The sequence below is a fragment of the Taeniopygia guttata genome, chromosome Z (genome assembly GCF_048771995.1).
Source record: "Taeniopygia guttata chromosome Z, bTaeGut7.mat, whole genome shotgun sequence".
Classification (NCBI taxonomy): Eukaryota; Metazoa; Chordata; class Aves; order Passeriformes; family Estrildidae; genus Taeniopygia; species Taeniopygia guttata.
Window position 1 is genome coordinate 19,473,656 of NC_133063.1, and position 27,618 is coordinate 19,501,273.

The window sequence follows — 27,618 nt, forward strand, 5'->3', positions numbered from 1 at the left end:
AGCATGTGCTGCCTCATCTTTTCAGATGCAAAATGTCTCGATCTGCTGCTGGACGATTTTCTTAATAGAAACAGGATATGTCTCTCTGATTTCAGGATTGTTCTTAAGCGTGCTTCAAGTTATTTCCTCAAAGAAGGAAGACTGTACTTCCTAATTAAATGTTTGAACTACTGACAAACTGCTATATTTTTTCATGCTTGGTTTTAGAAAATGCTAAATACTTTAACTGAAACTTTGAAAGTATTTAGCATGAGGCCTGAACCACATGATTTTCCACTTTGATGGTTTAGGTTAGGCAAGCTACTATGAGATTGAAAATCAGTTCTTAGAATGATAAATATTGCTTTGACTTGTGAATGACTCAGAAAAACAACAAAAATTATCTCTTTTCTGTATCACTTTTTTCCACTTGACCTGAAGGCTGTTAATGATTCCCTGAGAAATACAGACCTAGTTCCTGCCCCAACTGTACATGGATCTTTTGACAGTAACAGAATTTTCTCCTTTGGGAGGGCAATGGCAAGGGAAGGCATTGGTTCTATTAATCATTTGCAGAATCACAGGAGGATCTGATAGCAGAAGAGATTTCCTCCTCACTGCTTTCCTTGAATGAGTTAGCAAGACAAATGTACTCTATGTTATCCCATTTGCCTGAGCTCCTACCAAAGGTCTGCTACAACATCAGCAAATGCTTGGCTTTAAAAGCTAGACTGAAAGGACATGGATGGTCACAAAAAAATATTCCAAGATGTTTTGCTGATATCTCGAAATCCCTTACTGGAGATTAAAATGTACTAAGTGAATTCATTAGAAGTCAAGTGCACTGGCCATTACTCTGAAAGAAAAAGAGTAATTTTATCTTCCAGCTGTAGGTCACACAGATAAATTTTTCGTTTTTAATGTAGTACTTAAAATTTCCTGTCTTTGGTGAGATGTTATAAATGTCAGGGTCTTTTTCAATTTTCTACTCTGTATTATTGTACCCCTTAATTTGTTTATTAAAAAAATGGGAAGAAAAGAAAGAAAAGAACAAGAGTACCTAAGGAAGCAAATTCTTATTTCAGGAGTTAAAACAAGGAAGAGATGCTCATAGATATGGATAACCACAAGAGATAAGAAGATAATTTAAAAATCAATACACATCATAACTCTGAACACTATAAATAGAGATATAAGACAGATGCAGTTTATTACAGCATAAATGGCATTAAAGTATGAGACAAATCTGTGCTAAATCTCAAAGTATACTATACTGTATTCTGTCCATCTAAAATTAATAAAAAAACTGAACAAACTTTGAAGGCTTTAACTTCAGTCCTGATTTTTTTTTTTTCATTGAAATACAGAATAGTTTAAAGTCAAGGACTACATGATGCCTTATGAAAGGCATTATAGAAATGTCACTCTATTGTATCTTACTGTATTTAAGAATTAACTACTGTGATACAGCCACAAGAGATGAATATATGTACTATGATCAACCCCATCAATTACTACTCACCAGCAATTAATGTAAAGTACTCTTGATATAAGAGATTTGAAGACAAAAGAGTTAACACATTATTTTAAAAGGGATTGCATTTAATCCTAGATTTTTTTGCACTCTAAGATAAGCGTATACTACAATATTTTCTTTTTAATAATAACAGCCTTTCAATTAAATGATGCAATCAGTATGCCACAAGTCATGTCTTTCTTTGGTAGGAGAAGTTAGAAGCCCCAAAATTCAATTGACCTGTTTCCAAATAATCTACAAAAAATGAAGAAAAGGAAAGGAAAAAAATGAAGATCAGGTCCTCGAACAAGAGCAGTTTTCACAGTGTAGCATACAAAGAAAAGGATTTGGTAAAAAGATGAGAGGGCAAGCCGCATTGTGTTGGCTCACTTAAATCTTATTTCCAATTCACTAAATGTGTTATTTGACTTGGCAAGTGAGTTGGTATGTGTGTTAGATCAGCAGGGATCCTAATCAAGTAGATGCCAAGTTTGCTGCAGCCTCTCTGTGCAGCATTAGCCTCAACTAGTGACCTTAAGCAAAGTGGGTGGTTGAACCCGTAAGAGAATAGCATTAACTTTTTACTTGAAGTTCAGCCTGATTTGAAGTCTTCCTTTGTGCGTTATTAAAAAAAATGCAAAAAGCATTCAACAGAACCGAATAAATTCTGCTCAGCACCATGTTCACATGCAAGGCTTTATAAAAGCATGCTTCCATTAATGCTGACACACGCAAAAGAAATAAAAATCATTAACTCAGCTAAGGCACTTGATTTTGCAGCTGTAGAACAATTCACTTTGTAGCACAGTAACTTGAAGCTGGGGGGTTTTGAAGTTTGTTTTTGTTTTTTGTTTGTTTTTTTTTTTTTTTTAATCTAGCTAAACTGTTAATTTGTTACTTGCCACAGAAATTATTTTCAAATATTAAGCATGTCTGAAAACAAAAAATCCTACAAAACCGGTATGTAAGCACTATATTTTTATACCTTAGTTTTGCTTACCAAACTGTGCTTGGTGTACACAATTTTTAAAAAAATTTTCTGCATTTACAGATCCAAAGAGATTAGTGTAAGCCTGCCCTTTCCAGTTTTTCTGTTCTAAATTCTATTCAGTCCATACATCTTGAAAAAACTCAATGTTACAAATAAGGATGTATTTTTGTCTTAAAATACTCAATACAAATTTCTGGTTTTAAATATTATAAGAGATAAGATTTTTCACTATTTATGTTTTTCATTTCCTGTTTCCAATAAAAACAAAATTTATATAAACAGCCCTTAAAATAATGTTTCAATTATTCTTTTACCGCATTTAGCTTTTCGCTGCAATGCCCTTTTGGGTTTAAGATGTGGCTCAGAGAAATTACCAAAGTACATTCTATAAATAATGTTAATGGACTGCTCTTATAATTTTTCAGTTTTCATTGTTGTCCCAATCTTATTTTTACTAGGTTTTTAAGCTAAGTAGCAGAATTAGATTTCTGTTTCTCTTCCAAGAATCTTTCTGTATCTCTATTCTATTATCCTCTACTCCCCAGTACTTTTATATATGTTCTCAACTCTAGAAAAAAAGTTTTCAAGTGCTCCAATCCATATGAATCAAGAGAACTTCGTAAGTCCCCCCTCTCCAACTTTTGTGTACAGCTCCATCTCTGTGTTGTGAATGGGAGCTACATTTTAGCTGGACCTTGTGCATATCTTGTTTCTTTCCTTCCAGTCAGAGATATTACACAAATGACTTTAGCACCATATTCAGCTCTTTGTTCTGTTATTAAATTGCATACTTTTCTAGTATTCCTCCATAACCACAACAAAGAAAACTGGATTTTCTGGGGAAGAGTATTACACAAAGTCTCCTACTCAACAATATCTAGCAGATTAAGTAGAGAGATGTAAAATGTGATCTATTTTTCTAATGGCATAACATTTTCATTGTGTAATGAACAATCAGGAAAAAACCTATATTTTCCCCGTATCACTGCAGGAATAGCTTACCAGAAACAATTACTAATTAATAAAAACTATACTTCAAACAAACTATTTTTATTCAAAGGTCTGAGAAAATTCCACAAACTTCCACCTGCCTTAGGTGCTGTATAAACAATGAAAAGGTATATTCATTACAATTTCCAGCCTTGGTCCTTTTGAGCCAGGTCATCCAGTTTAACATGGTAATGAACTCCTCCCCTTGTCCCCAGCCTGTCTGCAACAAGGGGTTCCTGCTATAGTCCACCATTAATACAGTACATGTCTTAGTCTTCTGTCGACTGCAGGGGTACAGTCTGCTTCATCATGATCTTCACCATGGGCTGCAAGTGAAGCTTGGCTTCCCCTACTCCGGGGTGGGGTCCACCCATGGGAAGCAGTCCTGCTTAAACGTCTCCTACATGGACCCTTCCCATGGGCTGTAGCTCTTCACAAATTGCTCCAGTGTGGGTTCCCCATGAGGTCACAAGTCCTGCCAGCAAACCTGCTCTAGGAGAGGCATCTCACATGTCACATTCACCTCCTTCTGGCATTCACTTGCTTTGACATGGGAGTCCTCCATGGGCTGCAAATGGATCTCTGCTTCATCGTGGTCTCATCACACATCACAGACTCTTTCAGCTCAAATTCAGGCAGAAGCTTCAGCCTGTCCAGTACAGAAGTACAGAAACAGCAGCGGTGTCTCAGCCATCTTCCAGTCCAGGACCATCACTGTGACTGTTACCAGAATGTTCTCAGGCACAATACAGTGAGGTGATCAGCTGTACATCACTACAGTGAGCAGTGAAAATAAAAAGCAGTCACTAATGAGCACTACACTGTAATATACAGTCAGGAGAGTGGGCCCCATGGCAAGGACTGCTCATTACTAACTAAACAGCAGTAACAGCTGTAAATTCAATCTAGCACATTCCAGTAAAATCTATTGTTATCCTGAACCCTTTATGTACCCAGTGAGGCACCAAAAAGTACTGTTGTGTGTTGTATTGCACTAAATAGTTTATTTAGTTGTTTTTTTGCACTGGGTGTTTGGTATCACATGATCTCCCCCCAACCCTTAGCCTCAGGTGTGGTGGTTTCTCCCTAGCTCCTCACCCCTCCTCACCTGTATCCCAAAGGATGTGGCCCCGCCCTGCTTTTCCCTGAGTTCAAAACCCCCCTGGACAACACCTTTGGTCTCTCTTTCCTCTCCTGGATGCCACCAGATGCCTTGGCCTCTGTTACCCCCTGAGGCATCACCTAGATCCGAGGTGGCTCTTAAAATAAGTAAGATTTTAGTCCCAAAGAGAATCGCGCCTCTCATCTTTTGCTTTTGTTCTATGTAAAATCATCCCTGCATTTCAAGGGTTTGGATTTTACAGTTGTGGTTTAACCTCAGCTGTCAGCCAAACCCCATGAAAGTTCTCTTACTCCTTCACCACCAATATTAGGGAGAGAGTTGGAAGAGTAAAAGTCAGAAAACTTGGGATTCAAGGTTTAATAGGGAAAGCAAAAGCTGCACACACAAAGCAAAATAAGGAATTAATGCACTGCTACGGATGGGAGGGCAGGTTTTCAGCCATCTCCAGGACGACAGGGCCTCATAGTGCATTATGGTTACTTTCTGAAGAGACACACCATCAAATGTTACCATTTCCTCCTTCTTTCCTCTACTTAATAAACTATGCATGATGTCATATGGTCTGAATACTGCTCGGTCAGTTTGGGTTGTCTGTCACAGCTTGTCTCCTCCCATACGCACCCAGCCTCCTCACAAGTGTGCAAACAACAGAAACACCAGAAACAGCAAAGCCTTGGCCTTGTGTAACCCTCTGCAGCAATAACAAAAATAACTGTGTTCAGCACAAATTCAAAAAATAGCCCATATCAGCCAGCCTGTGTGAAGAAAATTGCTCCAACTGAAACCAGCACAGACAGAAAGTTTGACTGCTTGATAAAAAAAGTGATAGAAAAACAAGTAGCTTTAGTTTGATTGACCGCTTGATTAGATGATATGAACCTCCTTGACTTTGGCTTATACATCAGAAGGAATATGGAAAATCCACAGTCTTATGATGGCTTAGCAGGAATGTAGCAGTTGTGCCATATTTAATTACCTGGAAGATGTAATAGGCAAAAAATACAAGCAAAACCCATTGCTAACAGAACCAGGATCTGGGGGTGTACTGAATGCTCTTGCTGGTCATGCTTTCTTCAATGTCATATTCTTTGTCTTTTCCTAGATTTCTCAATGCTGTAATTTTTAGGATTGCATATTGCTGGAAGGCAAATGGGGGAAAAATTCCTACAGGTGACTTACAAATCCCCAGGAAGTAAAGTCTGTAACAAAAGTGCCAACCAATTCTGACCCACAGCAACACTACTGGGTTTCACTGACATATCAGAGAGTATGGTATAAAGGACAGCCATATGAAGAGGGTAAAATGAGGGGTTAAAAGTCACACCAAACTTACTGAAAAGGCCTGCAGGGTCCTCACCCTTTATTCTTTAATTGGGAGAAGAGTTTTTTCTAAAGACGAGTCTACAATGTAGGCCGGCAGCCCAACTGGGCAATACCCTTGATTTGTGCAGTTCACAGTGGTTCTCTTTTAATGTCTTCATACAGACCCTTTTTTTTTTCTCCAAATGTAGTTAAAATTTTAGAAGTATAAAGGTATTTTATTATTTTTTTTTTTAATAAAACCTTGACTGCAAGAAATACTTGACGTTAGTAATCATTTGCAGACTCATTTCCCCTTTCTCACTGCAGGACTGAGAGCAATAGCACAGCTGGTTGTCAGCTCTGTCATTATTACCAACATCAGCTATTGGTTGGAAAAGACTACTATTCATATCTGGCTACATTTCTTGACAAAGATGTTAGGAAAAAGAAACACTAACCTTGTGGTAGTAAATTTGCCTGTTTTTAAAATATTTTAACACAAACATGCAAATAAGAAGAAATTATTAATTATTTTGTATTTGATTACTGTTTAGGGGCAGATTTAAAAAAGGAAAAAAAGTCTGTCTTCTCATGTGATCTTCCTTGCAGGTACTATACTTTGGAGAAAAAAACATGTTAAAGAGAGCAACGAGAATATCAAATGCAGTGACTAAAAAACATCTGCAATTCTGGATTCCTTCACAAGAAGTAAGCTTAATAAAAGCAAAGTAATGAACAGCAAACACTTGTGTTACAACTGGATATAAACACTTAAATACATAAACGTCACTGGCCAAAGATGTGTCCTGAAACATACCAGGAATTGCCAAGAGAAACAATATGCATATGTATTTAATTAAGCCAATACTTCAACTAGATGGAAAAGAAGAGCAAATAATTTTTATATTAGAAAAAACAATATATATTATATGATAGATGTTGTTCAAGAAGAGAGTATTTATTAAAAATTACCAGAAGAGATACTTCATTAGGTTTTGAAGCTTCAGTTCTGATTTGCTGAAAAAAAAGGAGGAAGATTTCACAGAAAAGAAACAATACAAACTGTACCTGAAGAAATTACCTTCCTTTTAGCAGGAAGTTCTCTCTTCCAAAACTATGAGAAGACATGGTAGGCCATTGGGATTTTTTCAAATATAGAGAGGCGGCAAGGATTTTTTGTGTAGAGATTGGAATCAGTTAAAGTGGACATTCATGTCAAAATAAAGCTTTTATCACACTCTGCCAAATTTGATACTAAAGCTTACTTAATCTATTAACAAAAGTGAAATCTGTTCTGTGAAAGTGTGCCATAATCTCTAAATATAGAAGTAAATGCAAGTATTACCAAAGTTCAAATGGAAATGTCACATATAATTCAAGAAAAATACTCTGACCTGCAATAGGACTGATTTTACCTGTGTTTAATCTGAGGTATTAATTTCAGTTTCATGAAGACAAATATAAAACTCTGGACATGTAGGGGAGGTACTGTCTTTGAGGGCTAATTTCTCTATATTTTTGACTAAAGATCTGAGATCATCAGCTGAGATCAAATGCTTAACTCTTTGATCAACTCCACTATGATGAAGCCCAGCTGTACAGTCTCACAGTTTTTTACAAAGTCATGTGCCAATACAGACCTTCCATATATTTCTCATTTCCAAAACCAGAAATTGTTTTGGATTAATCTGGTTTTGGTCTGGTTTTTTTCTGGTTGGTTTCTTGCTTTTTTTTTTTTTTTTTTTTTCTTTTTTCTTAAAAAATAATTTCTATGCATATTTTCATCTGAACAGCCATGGATGGACAATTTTCTACAACATTGCACTCTTTGGCCTTCCATAGACTCTTCTACAGGTTTCTGTCCAGGAAAAAACACCAATCTGCAAGGATTAAGTATATTCTATAAAAAATAAATAACATGGTGATAAAAATGTATAAAATGTGATAAAGCATTCTGAAATATTACTGTACATGGAAATATATGTTTGGAACAAGTTGCATAGTTATTTTATTGAAATTCTCCTTATTTTATCCTAGCCTTTGGTCCAGAAAGATCATGTGACACTTAACACAAAACCTGAAAGACTTTTATAAACAAGGTTATTTTTTTAACATATCCAAGATTACTGCTGAAAAATGCTATTGTTTAAATAATGAAAATCTTGACCATTTAACATGACAGTACCTGTTATCTATCATCAAAGACAAGCAAGCATAATTAAGGTTACCGGAAGGAAACTTTTAAAACAACATATAAATGTTTTCATTTCTTGTTATCTGGTACTTTTCCTACAGCACTACATATCAGTTTTAAATTGACTAATTAAGAATGATGCTTTCCTTCTACTAAAATGCTAGTGTTTGCCTGCTGTGGATTTCTGTTCATTATGTGCACACAGGAAATCAATTGATTTCTAGTTAAAAAAAAACCCCATTAATTTATAATTAAACTAATAGCAATCTCCTTTTTAGAATTACTTGCACAATTTATTTGAAAGAAAATTTGAAGCTCTGTAAATATAAAAAAAATGGTATTACATTTCCTTCCATGTTTGGCCCTGAGTAATCCAGGCCCAGTTCTTGAAATCTGCCATATGCAGATGAACTGCTTTGCCTTAAGCAGTCTTCCATCTGCACTCCTCCCAGGATTAGTTCATAAGATATGCAAGCCTCCACCTTTTCCCTTCCAGTTGCTATCTTTAAATAATCAAATTCTTAATTAATTTGAAAGTGTAACACTCTGAGGATGCATGTAGCTCCAACCGATAGACATTAATTTAAATTTGTTTGGCCATAAAACTATGGTACTGTTTGTGTCAGTGTAAATCTCCCTTAGTTTACTCTCTATCAAGTGATTTATATTTTACTTTGAGAAATGAAGGTTGGTTTGTGAATTAGTTAGCAAGCTTCCCCTTTGCACCCCCCCCACTTTTTTTGAGAAAGAGGTCAGTAAACAGAAGATACTGTCTCTTCATAAATTCAGATCATAAAGTAATTTCTAATAAGAAGTTCAAAAGAGGTTAGAAAACAAAAATCCATTTTTGGAGTTTGGGCTATCATCTCATTAAGGGCAATATAGCAAGCCTCCAATTTGAAAAGGCACTGACTCAAATTTGTAATGATTTCACTTTCAAATTTCTTTTATCTCTGCTGCTGGTACATCAACAAATACAAGTGCTTCAGATAAATAGGCAAACTAATGAGCATTGCAGCTGATTACTAAAATATTGTAATACTTCCCAAGGCAAAATGACATATTTTTCAAAATTAAGAAAACAGAATATTTCTTCTTAACTGCTGTAATGTATGACCTCAGTCTAAGCCTCAAATCCCCATTTCCCAGTACAGTTGAAGCAAGCAGTATTTAATTAATGAGGATTAATTTTGTTTTGGGAAAGATTCTAATTTGTTTTGGTCAGTATGTTCACTTTGTCTGTAGAGATCTTAAAGTCTATCATGTGCTTTCAAAAATCTCAAGTTTCTTCTATTCTTCAGTAGTCCTTATGTGCAATTACTTTTTTATTGACCACACTTGTCATTTGAGAATTAGAATTACAAAAGTAATTTAAATGTTATGCCTTAAAAGGAGAGAAAAATTTGTAACAGTGCTCTAAAATTCTTTCCCAGGAGACATGGCACCATTTCTCAGCACAACTCTTGTAAAAGACAACTGTAAAAATACTCTAACAACACCTCTTTCAATATTTATTTCTGCTGGAGGGGCTAATAGCCAGAATAGGACAAGGGAAAGGTGTTACAAATTGCAGGGCACAAAAATCTTGAACTACAGGTTTTATTTTAAGCAGCCCTGAGAGAGAAGAAATCAAATGCAAAGAAGGAACAAAGATATTGAAAGACACCTTTGCCTCTCCTCTCCCTGTTCTGTGCTATGTGTCCAAACTACCGTACAGAAACTTCCCTGAAAATTCAAAATAATTATCTTGCCATCTCCACTGAAATGCAGCTGCTGGCTTTTTCCTAAGATTTAAATTCAGCAGCTCAAATTTCCTAGCAATTCTAATTCCAAGGATTTCCACGGAGCAAGATTTATCTTAGAAGTGCAAGTTCAGTAAAATTCGTGTTAATATCTACCAGTGTTTATGCAATATGGAACTTGGGCACGTGTTTAGGACCAGATGAAGATTTTTAAGAAATACTTTTTTACTGAAATTATGCTGCAGGGACTGGACAGTATTGAATTTTCAAACAATTGCAGCCATCTGACAATTTTTTTTTTTTCATAATATCTCAATGAACCCCAGAAAATTCTTGATATGACCTACAATATGAAACATCTGAGGTCCTCAACAGTGGTGAACAGCTAGCAGCATGTCAATGGACTCATCACATAATTTAGAGACTTTTTTTTTTTTTGGTTCTCTTTCATTCTGGGTTTGAAGACAGATTGCTTTACAAGGTATGACATCCTCCAGGGAATAGCAATTTCCTTCTTCCTTTGCAACAAAACAAATGGAACTTTAGAACTGTTTATCTTTGATCAAAAATATATTACTTAACACATCAAATAAACAGCTTTAAAATTTGTCATTGAAATTATTGCTTCTTGTGGACATTTTTAGTGTTTTTACATTAGCTGGACAACTGGTAAAAAGAACTGATATCCTTGGCAATTGTTTTTTATTTTTGTAATGATCTTAGAAGGGACATTTTGAAATACGAGCTTTCTTTAAAGTAACTAGATAAAGTACCATGGTGTCAGGAATAACACAACACTTCCTCACTAAATAATCATGGAAACTCAGGCAACAGCCACAACCTATACATATAGTGCATGAAATGATACAGAACACATATTGTACATTTCTGTGGTAACACATTCATCCTGGAAGACCAAACCCATGATCAGAGTATTAAAAACAAAGCAATGAACCCACAAACACATCCCTGTGTCTCACCCGACCAACCAGAAACCCAAAAGCTTTTAGAAAACAATTTTGCAAGATTTGTAAAATCAAAGTACATCTTTTTATTTGACTCTTAAGACAACTTATCTATGTTTTTTTTGATTTATAAATTTTCTGATTATATATTTCAGAATGCTTTGTGTTACTATAATACATCTTCATATTTCATTCTCCTTGTTGTGTAAAGTCCTGGTGAAAAACTCGTCTTTTCAGAGCTGTCACATTGTGTCATGGTTCTTTATTTTTGCTTGCCATTTCCTCACTTTGGTTTTCAGTTTCTATAGGTGTCACTGTCTGAAGTCTGATGTGGCATTATGACTTATCATATTCCTGGTTTACTGATCACAAGCTATAAGCCAGCTCTCCCCTTTCCCTTCAATTCTATGCAAAAACCCTCTTTGATCTAATGCTTGTCCTTTCAGGTCTCAAAAAGAATAATTTTTGTCTTCATTTGGCTCTGAGGCAATTTAAATCTTGTGTCTTGGACTTCATTACTATTTAAAAAATTCAGCTTTTGCTAGACAGACTTATAAATTTGGATACCCAAACACACTGCAATTTATCAACACCTTAATATCTTTTTAAGAGGTTTTTGGTGTAAGAAATGAAAAAAAGGAGAGTGTGATTAAGATTTTTCCCAATAGCCAAAATGTTTTACTGACACTTGGATATTACCCAATATAGAAATTCTTTTATTTCTTCATTTTAACTCTGCCCTGAAGCATTTTTGACAAGTCCTAATCTTACTCTGTGTATAACTTTTTTTCCTCTGGTACTGTACTCTATACTCATAGATGCTCTATGATATGACTCATGTTCTTTTTTACCGTAAAGAAAAGATTCCCAGTGTTTGGAGAGTAGTAACAACTATTTCCGAATGCCACCACTTGTTCCCTCTAAAATTTTGAATGTGATATCTACACATTTCTCTAATGTTGCATTGCTAGGTAATACAGAGAAGTTAAAACACAGTCATTTACAACTGCAGAATAACTTCATTTAAGCTAAAACTGGATTTCACTCTTCAGTTTTTGTCCATTCAGTTCTGTTATAGACTATGGAGGTACTCTAGATAAACTACAATCTAGACTGGTGTTTTTACTGTTTATCACATTCCTAGCTGAATTTATACACATTTAAAGTGTACTCTTGATCAAAGCTGAAAAACTACCACAATCATAAAAAGCAGTTTATGTTCTAGAACTCAGTATCATTCGTCTTCTTTAGGAAAATCCGACAATATCAAAAATCTTTGAAGGTGTTTGACTGTCTATTAAAAAGAAATCCTAAACATCCTTAAAATGAAGAATATGTATTTTATTTTACAGCATTATCTTGGGGGATGCAATTTTCTATAAATTTGATGGTAATACTACCTTGAGAGAAGCATATATTTAGTACTTCTGAGGGTGATTCTGAATGGTATTCTCTCAAGGATGCTCTAGTAGCGTACCCAAGAAGGTAAACACCATGGAGAAACAGTGCTTCAGGTGACTACCCAACTCCAGCAATATGATGATCATCTTTTTTCAACTTACAAACCTGCATTTTGTCTGTGGAATGACTGTTCAAAACAGCAGAGACATGAAAGGCTTGAGCAAGTTAGAGAGGAAATGTGCCATGCCGCTCCAGCAGGGACCAGAGTCTCTGCTATTGGGAGCAAGTACACTCCTGCTCAAGAGAGAGGGTACAAACTACAAGGTAACCTGTGCCTTTTGCTGTGTGACCACAGAGAGGATGTGAGGAAGTGGGAAGGAAAACCCACCTCATGCATGGGTATGTGAGTTGAGAGGAGGAACAAACACCACTAGAAATTAAAGGACAAATGCTACTCCAGTTTCAAGTGAGCAAGTCCTCAGAACAGAAAGGCTGATGTTACTTCCAGTCCCGTTGAAGGGACCTCCAGTTCATATTTGCAAGAACTGAGCAACCATGACCAGAGAGGCCCAGCCTCCAGCCAGGTGGAGAAAAGGGACAATCACATCTGTCTGACTGTGTGGATCCAGTGATATATAGGGGCAGAATGTATCTCTGCTTCTGGCATGACAAGGGCACCTGGACAGCTGACTATACTGGAAATTGAAGTGACCCTGACTGGGAGTGAATGGCAAACACACAGCATTGTGACTGGCGCAGAGGCTCCCTTGGCATGCGTGATGTCATGGTTTTTTCAAGTACCCAGAAAGGCCATAGTTGGGCTTTTGGGAGAGCTGCTGTGTAGACAAAGGAAATAAAAGAGCTGAAGACCTTGCCTGGTCTCTCAGAGAACCCTTGTGCTGTGGAACTGCTGATGGTCAGAGAACAAAAGGTATTGATTGCTGCTACAACAGTGCACCATCGACAATACTGCACAACCAGGAATCTGTGACTCTCATCCATGAGATGATTTGTGGCGAGTCAGGGGTGGTCAGCAAGACTCGCTCACTGTTAAGAGTCCCATATAGCCAGTGTGTAAGTCCAGTGGACAGGGGAGACTGATAGGGGACTATTATAACCTGAAGGAAGTCACACCAACACCGAGCACCGCTGTGCCAGACATGCTGAAGCTTCAGTATGAGCTAGAGTCCAGCACAGCAAGGTGGTCTCACCACTGACATTGTCAATTGCTCTTCTCCATGCCTTTAGCAGCAGAGTGCAGGCCAGAGTGCTTTCACCCAGAGAGGCATGCAGTACCCTGGAACTGACTTCCCCAGGAGTGGAAACACAGCCCCAGTATTTGCAATGGAATGATCCAGACTGCACTGGTAAATGATCAGGCTCCAGAACACTTACAGTACATCAGTGATGTCATCATGTGGGGGAACAGCAGACAGAGTTTTTGAGAAAGGAAAGGAGATAATCCAAAATCTCCTAACAGGCAGTTGTGCCATAAAACAATGTAAGGTCAAGTAAGTAAAGAAACTGAGTTTTCAGGAGTCAAATGGCAAGATGGACACTGTCAGTTTCCAACTGATGTGTTCAACAAAATTGAGCCTTGTCCCCACCAACCAGCAAAAAGGAAACACAGACTTCCCTAATTCACTGTGAGTTTTTGGAGGATGACTATTGTAGATGCCAATTGGATTGTAGATCCTCTCTGTTGTGTGGCCCAGAAGAAGAATGATTTCAAGTGGAGTCCTGAACAGCTGCAAACATTTGAATGAATCAAACAGGAGATTGTTCATGCAGTAGCCCTGGAGCCAGTCAGGACAGGGCACGATACAAAAAATATGGTCTACACTGAGGAGAATGATCCTTCCTAGAGTCTCTGGCAAAAAGTACGCATGGAGACTCAAGGACAAACCCTAAGGTTCTGCAGTCAGGAATACAAGAGATTTGAGGACTGCTGAAAAAGAGATCCTGGGAGTTTATGAAGAAACTCTAAGTGTTTCAGAAGCGATTGGCCTGAAGCACAGCTCTTCCTAGGACCCTAACTGCCAGTGCTGGATGCAGGGAAAGTCCCTTCCATACATTATTGCACTGATGCTGTTTGGAGTAACTGGATTGTGCTGATCACACAGCAAGCTCTTACGGGAACACCCAATTGCCCAGAGATCTTGGAAGTCATGATGAACCAGCTTGAAGGTGAAACTAGCAGAAAATGAAAAATATTACACTCTTCTCACTAATGGTTCCTGCGATATTGTAGGGCTACACAGAAAAGAAAAAGCTGCTTTATAGTGCCTTATGTGGCAAGTCACAGAAGCTATTGAGGGAAAGGGTGGATCAAGTCAGGTTTCAGCAGAACCAAAAGCCATCTAGCTTTCAGATAGACTGATGGAAAAAAGACCAATTGGCAGAACAGAAGTAAACCTGATGCCTTGGAGTGGCTACCTAAAACAAAGACTAGACAAGATTAAGAGACTAAATCCAGGTATTTATTAAAGGCCTTCAATATGTACATCTTGGGCAGTCACAAGCCTCTGAGAGACTAAACCCAAGATGGACGCTGGCCACAAGTTTTTCAGACAATTATAAATTTGGTCTAATTTCATATCAGGAGCTAATCCTCCAATTACAGCTTCGGGTAATGAAGTCATTTATCCCCAGTTTGCTCCCCCCAACTCAGTTTTATTTTTACTTTTTGGGACCAGAGACAGTAAAGTGTCCTTGAGTCCCAGGCTTAGAGAGGAATTGTTTTGTCTGAATAAAATGGGAGAACAGTAGATGACAGGCCATGAAGTTACATACTAAAGCAGTACAGGATCTGAAAAATACAAAAGCTAAATCCTAAGGCATCATTCCCCCCATTAAGGCATCATTCCTCAGCCCAACTGGGCTGCTGAATTTTGGCAAGACGTTGCCCAGGTAAAGAAGGTTGCTGTAAAATATGTTGTGTAGATGTACACATATCCAGGAGTTGGGCTGCTGAAGAGCATTCGAAGAATGGACAGATGGGTTGAGCTGCCAGAATTAAACTCTCTCAGGTGGATCTGGACTGGCAGCATAAGGGTGAATTATTTCTGGTTGGTGGGCTCACGATGCCTCAGGCCGTCAGGGAAGAGATGACCTGACAATGTAACAATACAGATGGGCTTGTGGCTTAACTATGGGGTGGATTTAATGATGGACACTATTTCCCAGGTGATCCAGAACTGTGAAACATACACTATGATCAAGCAGGCCTAGCAGGTAAAGCCCCTTTATTGAGTGAGTATCATACTCTCTGTCATGTACCAGCCTCCAGGAAAACTAAACAGTAAAATGGACTGTTAAAACCACTTTGAAAGCAATGGGTGGGAGGACCTTCAAACACTGGGAACTACATTTGGTGAAGGTCACCTGGTTAATTAACACTAGAGGCTCTACCAATAGAACTGGCCCTGTCAAATCAAAATGTCTATGCACCACAGAAGGGGATAAAGTCCTCATGGTGCATACAAGGAATATCTTAAGGAAGAAAGTGGATTAGTCCTGCTTCCAACAAAGACAAGGGTATGGGTGCACTTGGTGGGTAATGCAGAGGGACAGGGAAGCCCCGTGCACCTCAAGGGGATTTGACTCTTGAGTAAGAAGCCTGTAATGTTTCATTGTATATTATTGCTTGATGAATGACCCTGTCACTGTATGTTATAACTCTCATGGACAATGAGTATGGATACTCATTGTATCTGCGCCAGATATACATCAATTTTGAGGCCTTGATGCAGCTTGGAACTAGCTGGCAGCACACTAGCCTTCCAACCCTGGGAGTCATCTAGGACAGATAGAAATCAGTCATGAGCTACATGAACTCCACAGATATCATGGAGGGACAGACACTAACTATGGAAATGATACTAATGCTTGTGTGAGCATATGCTCATGTGTATATATATATAGATATATGCATTTGTGTGTGTGTGTGTATATGTATGTATATAAATTTATGTATATAACTGAAAGGTATAGGATCTGGCCATGACATAGATGTTATAGAAAATAGAGGTGGTTAATTTTCTGGTTCTGGTCAGGACATGATTAATTTTTTCAGTAGTCGGGGAGGGCATCGCTAGGAACCTAGATGTTATTTATGCCAACTCATGGCATTTTCCATGGACAAGGAACCCTTTTGGATCAGGTAGTATTGCAGAGACAGTGGTCGGGTATTGTTGGGAATGAGAACTTGCATATTAATAATTTGCTTCTTGTGCACTCTTATTAGTTTTGTTGCTTTTACTATTTGTTTTCTGATCTCATTAATGTTTCCAGTAATTATTTTCTCAGCCTGTGAACTACATCTTTTGTGCCTCCAATTCTCATCTCCATCCCACTGTGGGGGGAGGGGAGAGTAAGTGAGTGTGGCATAATTGAAAGTGGCTTCATTAGGAACACTAAATTGGAGAATACCATTCCTAAACTATAACAATTATCTATGTACTTTTTTATTCTACTTCACAGGCATGCTCACTAAGGTTTAGAAAATGTTACAAGCCAAAATCTTGAAAAGAGAAATCAATGTATTTTAGGCTTAAAAATCAAATGTAGTTTAGACAAAAAACATTATCCCAGATACCTTTTGCAGGGTGTCCATACAGACACAAACATAAACCCATAATACACATGTATCCATGAGTTTATGAACATGGAATATATTTTGAATTTAGCTGAAGAAGCAGCTGTGTACTTGCAGTTGTCAAAGTCCCCAGCTGTGCCTTCTGTGTAAGATCATGCAATGCTGTCTCCAGATTGTCAGGAGAACATATTAATTTTGTACCATTTTCTGTTCCCTTTACGCTCTTTGTCATGAAAATGAGCGTGTATAATGAAGAGAACATGAGAGGCATTAACATTCGATGATACTTCACTGTCAAAAATAGTGGTCACATAATGGAAGTGGCATGTTTATTCACTCTCAAGGCCAACATAGGCATGCAGAATTAAAAATTGCATGGCATGTCTATACTGCATTTTTTGGAAAGGATTCTATTTTATGTCAATACAAAAAACTATTATGGTTGATAGTAAAAAAACAATAAAATTATTGTAGTGAACTGACAATGTTACAAAATTATTCCAAATTTCTAAATCTTTTTTCCCCCCAGATTTCAGAAATTACAAAATATTTTTTTCTTGAAATAGCTTTGTCCATTTAGGACTGCCAGAATCACTGGAGGAACTTTTTGAAAATTCATTTCAACTTCCATTTGTAACAAGTTAGTTCTAGCCCACTATTTAAAAACATGCTATTTTGTTGTTGTTTGTGAAACCCAATCTTCTTGCACCATTCTCTAACCCACCGGATATTTTGCAGCTAGGCAGTAAGGACTGGAATGAAAAGAAAATGCTGAGCAACACAAACACTCTCATTTTTGGCTATCTGAATTCAGCTACGTAATTTTCAGCTGATTTTGCATGGAAATCAAACATGGTGACTGCTGCCAACTTCTGTAATAGCAGCTGCTCTACCTGGCCGGCAGACCACCGCCTCCTGTTTCCAGGCACAAGTCAGAGGGCTACAAATTTCTTCCAGCCTACCTCCTGAACTCCTGAGGAGCCAAAAGAGAGCCCCATTGTGTCAATGATGTAACAGGATCATGCACCTGTGAAACACAGCATAATTTCTTCATATATTATACAGTTTAAAACAAACAAACAAAAAAAAAATCCTTCAACCTCATTGCTCTGAATCTAGGCCAGGATTTTATGCAGGAGGAGATGATTTGATAGCTCTCAATTTGTCTCCAGTTCTTCAAGGATAGATTACTGGTTTGCTGTCCATTCACAAGAAGGCCATGAAGGCAGTTTAACCATGCTGCTTTTGCTCATTAAGCTAAACTCCTTAGTTAGAAAGGGCAAGAATACCAATTAAACAATATATATCTAATGGTACACAGCATTGTTAAGATCACTGGTCATTAGATAATGGGTTTTATTATCAGCTTATAGTAAATCTCTCTTATGCTCCTCCACTTTATTACCTTTCCCTAGATCATTATCTTTCCTCTGTATTCTGAAATGCTGTTCTAGGAAGTTCAAAATTATTCTGATAAAGAAGAAAATGTGTCTCTTCCTTATTTATTTGGCTAAGACCCATCTAAAGCCCTGATCCTTCTTATCAACATTGTGTATATTGCAGTGCACACAGGAGCATTTTTGGTTTTGGTAGAAATGAAGTATTTAAGTTCAGACCAAACAGGATATCATCAGGAAAGGAATCTTTTTATTCTTACCTCCTGAGTGGAAGCAGCACTAACCATTTGAAAATAAAGTATTTTCAACAGCCTTATTATACCTGGAAGCCCAAAACAACAAATATTACAGGATGTCAGCTGAGTTCTCTCTCAGTACTTGCAGTATTACTTATGCAGCTGAACAGAGTGAATCATCAGATGACTCAATCTCCAAAACACCATTATAACAGTAAATAAATAAAGCCCTTTCCTCACACTAAGGAATTGCATTCATTCAGACAGCCTTACTGAAAAACATGATTGAGAGTAATTTGAAAAGAAATAAATGCAATTTGAATTTTTAAAAAACTCATCAGCGCTGCTATGGTTCCCATGAATAAACAAATCTGATTTGTTAAGTATCTTTAACCTTCAAAGATGATTAGGGAGTAATTTTTGTTGCTGCTGTTGCACAAATGGATGGATACATTTTCCAGCAAGTTTTGGAGACAGGCTGGAAGCAGGTACAATTAATTCAGTACATATAATTTACTGCATCCTTACTTCTTTCACATAAATCCTTGCCAACTGATCCCAGGCAGAAGACTGGCTTTGGTTCTGCAAGCAGCTGCTCAACTTCCCACTTTGCTGGAGGTAAGATGTCACAGTAAAGCAGATGCTGAAAGAGTGGGAGGGAGACACCAGTGAGCAGAAACAATTGTGTTGATAAAAAAAAAATAAAAAAAGGAGAAAAATACAGGAGTGGCAATCTTTCTTCTAGCAGATTGGGCTGTACTAAAGCTGTTCCCCAAAAAGAAACAGTATGACCATGATTAACCTTGAAATATGTGGACTCTTGAAAACTTACACAACTCAGAAAACTAATATACCAATGATATATTATTCTACTGATAATGAATTCTGTGATCAAATTTGACATACTCAGAGATCTGAAGGTTCATGAAGATTCAGTGCAGATTTAATCTTATCTGATTCTGCCTTAAATGCATTAAGCCTGTCTTGTGATAGATAATAATTATTTATGTCAATATTGGTATAAATAAGAGTTCTTAGGCTCAAACACAAATTAAATAGAAGTGGTGAGAACTGAGAAAAAAATATGGAATTCCAAAAGTCAATAAATAAATAAAAAACCCAATCTTTGGTGTAGCAGTAATCTGCTGAGATCAATGATACTCTATTTAAAGATCTATCCTCATAATTTTACTTGCATAATTAGCCATGACTCAAATAAGTCAAGGTAAATTGCCAGTTAGCACATGTAATTAACTGATTTTTAGAAGATTTTAAAGCTGTGGTTTTTTCAAATGTGGTCAGAGTCTGAATTAATTTAGAAGTAGTTATATTACAGTGACATTGCCCTTTGGTGAAACACTTTAGAGTACTCCAGAATACTCACTCTGATATTTCAGATGTAAAATAAAAAAATTAAACCCACCAAAATGCCCACAATGCTGAATTCTTATGGAAGATATTACATAATTATAACACCTTAAAGCTGCAAGATTGGCTTAGGGACTTTGTTCTAAAAACATGAAAGCTGTACTGCTCCTCTAATACCACGGACTTTTAAGAAAAGTCCCATCATTACAAATGCTGATAATACAAAGAAGCTAGCAAACTAATACTGAGTTATTTATATTCCAGAAGGAGGACAAAGTATATTCATTCCTACAGTGGAAAAAGGCAGTGTAAACAAGTACCTGTTCTGAAAGTAGAACTCAAATATAATATGGGACCCAAAGGCACACAAAGTATACAAATACAGGGCATTTTAAGGTATGAGTGCTGTATAAATACAGGTTATTATATACAATAATGTCTACAGTCTCAGTACCCTGACTCTCCACTTGTTAAGAGGAAAATTTAAAAATCATGAATCATAAATCATAATAAATTAAATACTTTTAAATTGTATTCCTCTTCTTCTATGCTACAGAGATTGTAGGCATTAGAACTTCTCCACTTTTTTTTGGCCTTGCCTGTTTTTTTGTCCATTTTTTTATCCTAATTAAAACTATTGTTTTGGTTATTTGTTGCTTGAGGCAGGTTTAATTAAACCCAGATTTTTCTAGTGTAAAGGAAGTCCATAATGTCTGTAAAGACTTGAAGAAACAACACACTCACCAAATCTAAACTGGCACAACTGGGTGGCATGCATATGTATAGTATCTACATTGTCATTAGTATGTTTATCTCTCCTTTCTGCCTGATTGTTTTTGCCACAAGCTTAACTTGTTTTTCTTTGTTCACTCAATCTGCATTTTTATAGCATACATAGGTTTTTTCCTTTTCATTTTATTTCTTGTTTTTTGTCTTAGGAGACACTCAGACCCCACAGTGATACTTCTTTATCAAGATTATGTTCATTGAAAAATACATCAAGGAGGGAATGTGTAGCTTTGGATATTGAATCAAAAATAATCTACATTTGTTCATTATTAAACTGAGCTACCTTTTCCTCTAGTCTGTCTCAATCTTTGTTACAATCCAACAAAATAATAAAAGGAAAAATTGTTCTCATCTCATTTAGCAACATAAAAGCCACTAAATTTCTGAGGCAAAACCTCTTGATATGCAAAAGTTAAGGTGTAGGTGCATATTGGTCATACTAATATGCTGTTAGTGTGGCAAGCCCTTGAACCTTTCTTATAAAAAAATAATCAATGGCAACTTTGACCCATTTTAAATCTTTCCTTGCTTTTCTTTTTTTTACACTCCACTCACAGTCAGCATGAAGCTCTACTCCCCTTTAACTAGCCATATTGAACAAAGAAAGCATCTGCCTCATTCTTTTCCCCTACTGTGCCATTTTACACAGTAGAAGCTTAATTACATCTGATTTTCTAAAGCTTATGTGCAAAAACCACAGCAGAATTCTGAGCAGAACTCAAATTTCCCAGCCTTGCTTTCATCCTTCCATAAACTCTTGTTTTCCTTGAACTCCTTCAGTGTGCAGTTGGATTAACTGAGCCTGCCATGAACATGCTCAGGTGTCTTTCCCTTTGAAAGGAAATAGCTGGTCAGAGGACATGAGAATTTCAGCAGTGAGCACAAATCTGGCTATTTCCAGGCTAAGCTGTGGTTCTCTTTCATGCCTTGGCCCCTGGAACACGCTGATACAGCTGTGTGAGACCCCTCAGTAAATTACATTGATGAAATGACCACAAATTATCCCTCCAAAAATATTTTTGTTTTATCTGGCTCATTTAAATGATGTGATTTCTAGTATGAGGTCATCCATATCATCTCACATGGCAGAGGAATATATATGAATGACAGTGGAGTGACAGAGTCCTTCACCAGATTTGCCACAGAAGGCCACAAAAATTATATATTTTCTATTCATTCCTCTAAAGAGTTTTCTGTCTCATAGGTTTGCTGCTATGTCTGGTCCCAAAGAGTAATTTTATGCTTTTATTGCTCCTTAATAACATCAGATTTTTGTCAGGCAGAGGTAGAAAAGCTGACTGGTCTTCTTCCATTTGCATTTATGAAAAAGACACCGATGATCCTTGAATTTTGTTGCACAAAAATCAAAATAAGAATTAAAAATAAGCTGTAAAACAGAAGCCTCTAGTCCTGGTTCCGGATATAGCACCATCCAGTCTCTGTTGAATCAACCATGTAGGAGCCAGCAAAGGGAAAACAAGGTAGTCTTGGCTGAAGAAGAAACTCACACTTAAAAAAAAAAAGGGAAGAAAAGAAAAAAAAGTCAATGGACTTTTTGAACTCCCAAGAGGATGAAAACCTGGTTTGATTTAACATTTTAGAAAGCATGCAGCTTAATAATTTGCCAGATTCCCAGTGACCAACTGATATCTTTTCATAAAGGTTTTGTTTCAGTTGCTGGTCTTGGCAGGTAGTTGGCAAGGAGTAGGTGATTTGAATGACAGTGTATGTAGAAACTCTAAATTAATGCTAATTTATTACCCATGCCACCGTGTGATAATCAATAGTTTAGCAGTATTTGTTAGTCCTGTCACTAATTTTTCTTTTTTTCCCGAACCTTGCTTTGTATACATTGATGGCATAACAGGAATATTTTCTACTATGAATATATCAAATTATATACAAAGGAGCAAAACAAGTCAATAAAAAACCAATACTAATAACCCCAAAGACAAATGTAAAAAAAATTGTCACTATTTGGTGTAACATTTGTAGTAGAAACATTACTAGATATTGTGGGTAGAATATTAAAATTTGTATTGCCATATGCCACTACGGAGTACAATTTGCTAACAATTCTTTCTTCCCATTTTTATTTTTACTGTCATCAAAAAGTACTCAATAGCCCTTTTAACAGCCAAGTGTCTAACAGGTGTAACTGGTGAAAACAAAGCCTTGAAAGTCTACAATGGCTGTTGATTCTGAAACTGCAGAAATGTTAAAACCCCAAGATCACCAGGATCCCAAAAAATAGGTCCCAGGTCAATAAAGCTCAATTTGTTCAAAAATCACTGGGATATTTCCCTTACCATTAGTGTGTAAAAAAAAAAAAAAAAAAAAAAAGTGAAAAATAAGGGAAGTTTTATCAATGGGCTACTATAGCACACTGTGACTCCTGCAAGTAGAAAGCCCAAGATAGAAAATGCCAGGTCAATTTTTTACCCTGTTTGCCCTTTAAATAATGACCACTAAGGCCATTTTTGATATAAAAAAGTGAAAAAACTTTACTAGAAAAGCCCACACTATGTAATAATCTACAAAGAAAATGGAACAACGGAATTAATCTGGTCTAATAATCTGCTATATCTGATGTTTTATCATCTTAGGCAATGCATTTGAAAGTAGTGCAATGGAGGAAAGCATCTTTTCTCCTGTGTGCTCCAGAACTGCTAGGCTGTTTTTGAGTGAATTCAAAATGCATGAAAAATTCTTGATTGACAGCTCTGGAGAATATATTTATCCACAGACCAGGCAGAGCCTAGAGAGCAGAAATGAAAACTTACTCCCAACTCTACCATGAGTTTTAGGGGCAGGTGAGGGGCAAGTTGTTTTGTGTTAGGGTCAAGTTCCATCATCTAAGAATGTTTTTATTGATTGCATTTTTTGCTTTGTTTATTTATTTTTTTAAATAATTCTGTTACTTCAGAAAAACATGTATGCTACTGAAAGACAGGATTTGTCTGAGTCAGAGCAAATCATTGGTACTCCCCCTTTTTAAACTAAGTGCTTCCTCATTCTTTCGAATTTAGCTCCTCAGGGTAACCCTCTCATGATTAAGCTGAGATAGAAACTTTTGATTGTGAAGAATTTGCCAATAAGTTATTGTTGCTACTGCAGATCCTATGTGAAAACAGAAGATGATCTCTTAAAATGGTAATTAATGCCCTAAGGTAGTAAAGCCAGCTCCATCGCTGGTATGAAAAAGTTATCTTTTCTTCGTTTTTTTCCCCTTCTATTTTAATTTTTCTGAAACACTGTCTTGCTTTTTTTTTTTTTTTTTTTTTTTTTAATGCTGGGCTTTGTTCCTCCAGTTGAAATAAAGAAGTTAGCTCTCCAAAGAAAAAAAAATTATATAAACTATTTTTCTCTGCTCCCCTCATCAAGTGTTTACTAATAAAATGCTGGTAAATAGCAAGGAAAAGTAGATGTATATAGTATCCCGGGAAAAGTAAAAGTTTTTGTATGGGAAATGGAATTGCTACACAAAAAGTTAAATTCAATTCCCAAATTAAAAACCTGAAGTTTTTTCTACTGTGAAAGCTTAATACACAAGAAGCTCTTGAACAAGCAACAACATGAAATGCATGTTTTAAATGGATAGGTGTATTTAAGTCACATGAAAAAAGAAGAATCTTGAAAGGTTGCACAAGAGATGAGTTATATATTAAAAAGTTCTGTATAGTAATAACCCTTGATTATAAAAGAAAAGCTTTCACAGATGCAAAGTGCAAAGACTACTGTACTGTACATCTCTATCAGACGTATTCATGATAATTTCATTCTTATAGCACAAAAAAATCTTTGGGTTTGTTTTGTTTTTGGTTTTGGGTTTTGTTTTTTTTTTTTTATTGCAGATTTATCATCTACAGCTGATCAGAGAATGCCACTGCACTGGAAATATAAATGTAGCAAATTAAATTCTATTACATGGGAAAAGAGGTGTCCCAGAATTACAGTGATTCACATTATGTTACACCTATTTACATTCAATTAATTTTCTTTTTTTTTTTTTTTCTCAGCACTGTAGAAAATGTTATTTTATTCAGGTTTTTATGCAACTTTAAAAATAATTTTAACCCAAGGTATAGTTCTCACATGATCCTAACTAACTCTATACCACAAGTTTTTGCTGCAACATCAATTATAGTACAAGTGAGAAAATTGTGAGGCACTGGATAAAAAATGAAAGCTGTACTGTAAACATAATGCAAAGTACTTTCTTGTTTGTTTACGGGAAGGTGAACAGCTCTAGTGAGCTATCACTTTGAACCTTAATGAAAACATGTTCTTGTATTTAGCATTTAATCTAGATTTATAGAAGTGTATAGAATTGTCTTGTTCTGGCCAGACAGGGTTTGTTCATATGGTGCCATGGCTGGAACCCAGAGGTTCTTTTACACCACCTCCCACCATTGCTGGGAGCAGGGGAAAGGGATTCTTTTCTGGGGAGAAGGGGCTCTTCTGGTCAAGAAAATGTGGTGGAGGGAGCCATGTGGCATCATTGGGGATTTTCTGCATGAATAATTTCTTCTACCCTCTGTCTTCAGTACTGTCGCTATTGTTCATTTTCTTATCACATTGCTTATATCTCAAATGGTGATATTTGCCTTTTTTGCCTCCAATTCTCTGTAGCCCACTGCAGGTAAAAGAAGGGGGGAAGAAGGGAGTAAGAGAGAGAGAGAGAGAGAGAGAGAGAGAGAGGTGTATGGTTTAGAGAGTCTCAGTGGGGGCACTTGATTGGGGACTACCATTCCTAAAACACAATCATAATATAGTATTGACTACTAGAAACTAAGGTACCTGTTTTTCTCCCTCTAACCTAAACCAATGCAAAGAAAAGATACAGTAAAATCAACATCTGTAAAGTATTTCTTCAATATTTGTATAGGTTGCTATATGCAAGTTAGGTTTACTTCTTCAGGCTCCTCCCCTCCTATAGACAAACTTTTAACATTAGAAAACAAGAGTCTGAAGATCAAAATGGAGATCGTTGAGTCTATGGAAAATTCTGTAATCACTGAAAATTTTATCACTGAATGCATGCCAGGTGAATGAAGGATATTTTATGCCACAATTTAGATTCTTAAATTAGAAAGTGTCACAAACTGAGTCAGCTTAGATTTTCTTTTAATTGCTTAGCTGTAACTGACACCACACCTTCCTCAGAAAAACTAATTTTTTAGTGCAAAATTTTCTATTTGGAAAAGCTGTATATATTGTGGACTTCCAGGTATGTGATCTCCTCCTTCCAGTTACTGGCTGTCAGACACATGGAAGGTGTCTTGGCAGTAAGTGCTCAGGTGAACTGCTCAGCACTGGCACAGCCAGTCTGCTTTTGGCTAGGCAGCACTGAATTTTGATGCTAGAAGCACTGCAAGGATGATACATATAATCATGGTACACTGTAGTGAAACTTTGTCTTTGTAAATATATCCAGTGTTTCCTGAAAGTATTGAAGTGACAGCAATTCATAAGGTACATGTGTGCTACCCAAATAACAGTGGAATCTTCAGATAGCTATAAATTCACACCTTGAACAGGAGGACATCTGAGGCATCAGTAATAACATTTTCTCCATTGATAGTTCTCTATCTCTCTGCTGATTCCTAACAAGACACTACTTTTATTGGCAATTATAAATGTATATGTTTCAAAATAAATATAAAAATATCAGTTGATATTTTTATATTTATTTTGAAACTAAGATGGGCTTCCAGTATTGCCACTTTTCAGGGTCTGTGAAAATTTTTGTAATCCTTTCTAGTTCTTATTTATGTACAATGTATGATGCAGTGATTACTTGAGCATAAAGGGTGTCACTGACTATCTCCTAGACTGGTGCTAAAATACCAGGTAGCCCTGCTGTAGCCAGATGATGTGACACTCAGCTTCCATCTTTAACCCTTCTCTGTTCTTGTCTGCCCAACAAGTAGAAGGAGCCACAGAGCACAATTGCTTACAGATTATAAAAGAAGTGTATTCCTGCAGACCTAACTTAAGAGACAGCCCCTTGGAAAGACCTGATTGGGAATTGTTTACTGATGGGAGCTTTGGGTGAGATGGAAAACAGCTACCTGAATATGAAGTGACTACACACCATGAGGTAATCGTATTGGGCACAGGCCCCTCTGATGTTTTGGCCCAGAAAGCAGAACTAATTGCAATCACTCAAGCTCTGGAATTGAGTAAAGGAAAGCACAGTAACATTTGGACTGATTCAAAATACTCTTTTGGCATGGTACATACACATCGAGCAATCTAGGAAGAAAGAATGCTTTTGACATCTCAAGGCACATTGACCAAAAATGAAAAACAGTCCTTGCATTTTCTTGAAAGCATTCAGAGACCAGCAGAAGTTACTGTCCTACATTACAGAACAGGTGAAGAAGTAAGACCAAACTGGAATTGGGGAATCATTTAGCTGATGAGGCTGCCAAAGAGGCTGCAGAAAAAGGCAGATTATAAAACAAAGATTTATCTTTAAAACCCTTGCCAGAGATACTTCGCCCAGTAGAAAAAAAACAAAGTAGGGCGCTAGAGACTGTCAATTAATTTAAGCCTTAGGAGCAAAATTTGATCCACAAGGCTGGGCAGTTACCTTAACTGGGCAAATAGTAGTTCCTGAACAGATTGTTCACAAAATAGTGTATTGTGAACTCAAAATGCCACTTATTGGAGTACTGAAAAACTTTTGAAACATTTGCGAAAATCTATCTAAAAGGGGAACTAAAAGTACTCTTGTACAATCAAGATTCAAAAAATACATAGTGTGTGAAAGGAACAACCCTAACATGTCTAGCAAAGTAGCTTTAGGAGCCATAAAATCTGGAAATGTTAAAATGAATACAGGCAGATTGATTTTACTGAATTGTCCTAAAAAGGGGGTTTAACAATACCTTCTAGTTTTGGTGGATTTACAAATACCAGATTTGTAATCTGAAGGATTACAAATACCTTCAAGTTCTGTTCACCTTTTTTTGTGTGACCTTTGTTGCACCAACCAGGCTAGGGAAGATACTAAAACACTT

General features: G+C 36.8%; 1 long non-coding RNA gene across 4 annotated transcripts in view; it reads right to left on the reverse strand.

The window, feature by feature from the left end:
- Positions 1-1,135: 1,135 nt before the first annotated feature.
- Positions 1,136-27,618, reverse strand: part of LOC140681768 (uncharacterized) — a 70,929-nt gene continuing 44,446 nt past the window's right edge. For 2 of the 4 annotated variants that reach the window (XR_012052941.1, XR_012052939.1), the window contains 3 exons: positions 18,962-19,076; positions 18,458-18,519; positions 1,136-17,827 (listed from right to left, as the gene is read on the reverse strand). This is a non-coding gene — a long non-coding RNA (uncharacterized lncRNA). The remainder of the gene's footprint in view (positions 17,828-18,457; positions 18,520-18,961; positions 19,077-27,618) is intronic. The other 2 variants (XR_012052940.1, XR_012052942.1) reach the window with 2 other exon arrangements.